This window comes from Bubalus bubalis, chromosome 11 (assembly GCF_019923935.1).
Source record: "Bubalus bubalis isolate 160015118507 breed Murrah chromosome 11, NDDB_SH_1, whole genome shotgun sequence".
Lineage (NCBI taxonomy): Eukaryota > Metazoa > Chordata > Mammalia > Artiodactyla > Bovidae > Bubalus > Bubalus bubalis.
In genome coordinates this window covers 6,822,948-6,827,899 of record NC_059167.1, presented here as the reverse complement: position 1 = coordinate 6,827,899, position 4,952 = coordinate 6,822,948, and positions in this window count along the sequence as shown.

Below are 4,952 nucleotides of genomic sequence, written 5' to 3'. Positions count from 1 at the left end.
TTGGAAACTTTCTTCCAAGTGCTTTTATTTTTAGCTTATACCAGCTGAGATAGCGTTCATTTGCACATTTCCTGAGCTTCCCAGGTGAGAGTAGTGGTAAGGAACCCGCCTGCCAATGCAGGGAACCAAGAGATGTGGGTTTGATCCCTGGGTCGGGAAGATCTCCTGGGGGAGGAAATGGAACCCCTCCAGTATTCCTCCTGGGAGAATCCCATGGACAGAGGAGCCTCCTAGGCTATCGTCCATGGGGTCCCCAAAATCAGAACATGACTGAGTGTCCGAGCACTGTATGTTTATTAGTCACAAGTGAAGAGAGACATTATATTTGCACAAAAGTTTATGGACAATGTAATTGTAAACCAATTAACTCTGGGTCACTGTGTTACATCTTTATACAAGAAGGTCGCTTCAGTCGTGTCCGACTCTGTGCGACCCCAGAGACGGCAGCCCACCAGGCTCCCCCGTCCCTGGGATTTTCTAGGCAAGAACACTGGAGTGGGTTGCCATTTCCTTCTCCAATACATGAAAGTGAAAAGTGAAAGTGAAATTGCTCAGTCGTGTCCAACTCCTAGCGACCCCATGGGCTTCAGCCTACGAGGCTCCTCCGTCCATGGGATTTGCCAGGCAAGAGTACTGGAGTGGGGTGCCATTGCCTTCTCCGAACTTATTTGGGGCCTATTTGGTATGAAAGTCAGACATTCTCTACAGTTTATCCTACACCTGCCTGGTGGGGGAGGAAAAAGCAACAGCTAGAGACGCAGTAATCAAGACTGGAGATTCTTGGGATGATATAAAACTCTTTTCAGCCAAACAGCACAGCACTAAGTTAGGCTTCAGTTCAGTGCAGACACTTTCTTATTCCAAGCTGATGAAAGTGACTGACAGCTCAGTCACATCCCAATCTTAAAATTCCTTAATCTTGAAATTATTAAATAAAAACTGGGAAAAGATCTATGCGTCTAATATACAAAGAGTTGTCTAAAAGCAAGGCAAGCCCTTCATGGAATCAAGATACACTTATCTAGTTCAGTTTTACAATGGTTTCACACAGGGGAACACTAAAGCTTTTGCTCACATTATTTTTTCCACCTGGAGTGCCCTGTCTATAAATTCCTCATGGCCAAATTTTATTTGTGGTTCAAGGCTACTACATCTGGGAAGCATTTCCTGATAAGCCTCTCATTCATATCAGAATACTAAAACTTTCATTGAATCATTTCTGATTTGTTTTTGAATACATAAAACATAATATATAGAGGGCATATAATAAACTCTATATTATATGCTATATAGAAGCATATATGGATACTCATATATACATATATATGAGTATATATATATATATAAGTTTTCCAATAATTCTACTGAGAGGGAAGGAGAAGAACTTGCCCCCTGATGCCAAGAAATTTATTTTAACTTAGATCCCAACAATGTGACCTCTGGAAGTTCACCATGCCATCTCCAGATTAATCTCAGGAGTCCAAATGTCCATCAGGTTTTCTCTTCTTTGCCATATACTTTTAGTCCAGCTTCTGCAAATCACACTGCATGCCATCTTGGATAGTGAATTCAGCATTTGGTTAATTTCCCACTATATTCAACCACATTGTGTATTTGTAAATTTTACTGTGTGTTGTTCTTTTTCTTTGTTTTGGATGATCTTGAGAGAGTCATAAAGGAAGTTCACGTGGCACTTGGGCTTCTGCAGTTTTGACATCTTCTTTAGCTCTGTATGGATGTGAAATTTGGACTGTGAAGAAAGCTGAGTGCTGAAGAATTGATGCTTTTGAACTGTGGTGTTGGAGAAGACTCTTGAGAGTCCCTTGGACTGCAAGGAGATCCAACCAGTCCATTCTAAAGAGATCAGTCCTGGGTGTTCTTTAGAAGGAATAATGCTAAAGCTGAAACTCCAGTACTTTGGCCACCTCATGCGAAGAGTTGACTCATTGGAAAAGACTCTGATGCTGGGAGAGATTGGGGGCAGGAAGAAAAGGGGACAACAGAGGGTGAGATAGCTGGATGGCATCACCGACTTGATGGACATAAGTTTGGGTGAACTCTGTGAGTTGGTGATGGACAGGGAGGCCTGGCGTGCTGCAATTCATGGGGTCGCAAAGAGTGATACACTACTGAGTGACTGAACTGAACTGAACTTAGCTCTGTCTCCTCCCATCCTCTTCTGCTGAGATTGTCCCTGAGAAATCCACGTTCTTCTCATTCTATTATTCAAATCCATTTGTCTTTTTTTTTTTTCACAGTCGATATATAAAATTCAAGGTTTAATTTCCAAGGGCCTAGCAAAAGAAAGGACACTTCTACTAAAAGGATTCAAGCCGACTCCCATCTAAAAAATAATCAAGTGTATAGAGGTGAATGATGCCTAGTCACCACACCATTCTGCCTGTAACAGTCACATAAATGCATTCAGGTTTAAGAGATCATCATGTCCTTCACCAGCACAAGAACAACTCATCTGGAACTGTAGCTGTCAATCTCTCAGTGTTTGTGGGTTGACTTTCACAGGCAAAATAAATGAACAAAGTTAATAAACTAATTGCAGATTCCTCAAAGTCAAATAACGCTGTGCATCTATCATCCTAACACATTGATCGGCTCATGGGGCTACCTTACAAACGTTTGATGTGGCCAAATATAGAACTAAAATTTTGGAGAGCATTATTTGTGTTATTAGACACATTTTTGGATATTCTGTGAATGTTTATAGATCAAATTAACTTATATTGCCCTTGCACACTGGGGGATTTCACTGAGCTTCATTATTCAGTTCTTTGTGTTAAGAAGGATATAAACAGAATAACACCCTACTGCCCTAAATGTTATCAAGTATGTGCCCCTTGTGTTGAATTGTTTGTCATTTATAATAATCCAATCTTAGATAAATGTCACATAATAAAAGCTAATTGTGCTGTTACTGGTGATATTAATGTTGTCTGAGTCAGAGGAGGGAGATGAATTACTTCATAGGGAGAAATAGTAATGCCCAAGTGGATGGAAGACTAAGATAAAATGACCCCAGGTTTAAGTTCTTAGAAGAATGGCATTTCAAAGTATGAATCTGGTTTCCTGTGGGATCATTAGAGTTAGCTAGAGACTTTATTTTTTTAACTGTCTTTATTTGAGGTTAATAAATCAGTAATTCATATGAATCATTAAATTGTGTTTCTAGAAAGTTAAGTCAAATTGTGGAAGTAGCGGCTTTCTCAAAGATGCAACGTTATTTACTCTGTTTGTCAAAGTACCTTGCCGGTGGGGGTGGGGGAGTGTAGAAGATCTAGCATGGACACAGCGGTGGCGTCTTACTCCCATCCAGTGTGCACATCATCTCCATATAGAAATACTGGGAGCCGAGGCTAAGCACATGTCAATCATTTGGTAGAAAAATGAAATCAGTCAACCCAATCAGGCTCAGTCTCTCGGTTTGCAAGGGCTTCCCTGGTGGCTCAGTTGGTAGAGAATCTGCCTGCAATGCAGGAGACCTGGGTTCCATCCCTGGGTTGGAAAGATGCCCTGGAGGAGAGCATGGCAACCCACTCTGAAAACCAAGGCTCAGGAGGAGGAAAGAACCAAGAACTGAAGTGAGACCAAGGAGTGTAGATGATCTTCATTCTCCATCTCATGGTCCCCATGAATAGGCCTGATATTCTGCACCTCTATTATAGGCACTGGGCTTCACACTTGTGATTCATTTTCTTCTTTAAAGCTCAGCACACCCCCTTGAGATGGACATTATTAATATTCTTCCTCTTTATGTGATGGAACTATGTTATGAGAAGTTAGTTACTCCAAATTATGTGACTTGAAAATAGCTTAGTACAAATTTCAATATAGGTTTTAAAGGCGGTTTTCAATGCCAGTAGGGTCTGAGTGGTGTATGGGAATATAAATGGGAGGCTTATTATTCATAGCAGGTTCAGAAAACAAAAAACAACAGTTTAGTCTATGCCCGAAAAGAGGGAAAAAATAGGTAATGCAATTTTAAAGACTGATCATGCTTTTGAAGGAAACAAAAGTTATTGACTGACATTATCTCAATTGATGTTCACAATAATTCTATGAGTCAATTGTATAATCAAAAACTTACCATTGAGGAAAATCAAGCTGAAAAAACTTAAATAACAGCACAAATTTATGATTTTGTTTATCCTGAAGCCATTCAATCCAGAACTGCAAAACCCAAGACATTATTTATCACATGGGGATCATTTATTTGTTTATCATTAAAGACAAAACCACATAATAATATAAGCACAAATCCTTCTTTTTTTTTAATTTTATTTTATTTTTAAACTTTACATAATTGTATTAGTTTTGCCAAATATCAAAACGAATCCACCACAGGCACACATGTGTTCCCCATTCTGAACCCCCCTCCCTCCTTCCTCCCCACACCATCCCTCCAGGTCGTCCCAGTGCACCAGCCCCAAGCATCCAGCATGGAGCATCAAACCTGGACTGGCAACTCGTTTCATACATGATATTTTACATGTTTCAATGCCATTCTCCCAAATCTTCCCACCCTCTCCCTCTCCCACAGAGTCCATAAGACTGTTCTATACATCAGTGTCTCTTTTGCTGTCTCGTACACAGGGTTATTGTTACCATCTTTCTAAATTCCATATATATGCGTTAGTATACTGTATGGTGTTTTTCTTTCTGGCTTACTTCACTCTGTATAATAGGCTCCAGTTTCATCCACCTCATTAGAACTGATTCAAATGTATTCTTTTTAATGGCTGAGTAATACTCCATTGTGTATATGTACCACAGCTTGCTTATCCATTCATCTGCTGATGGACATCTAGGTTGCTTCCATGTCCTGGCTATTATAAACAGTGCTGCGATGAACATTGGGGTACACGTGTCTCTTTCCCTTCTGGTTTCCTCAGTGTGTATGCCCAGCAGTGGGATTTCTGGATCATAAGGCAGTTCTA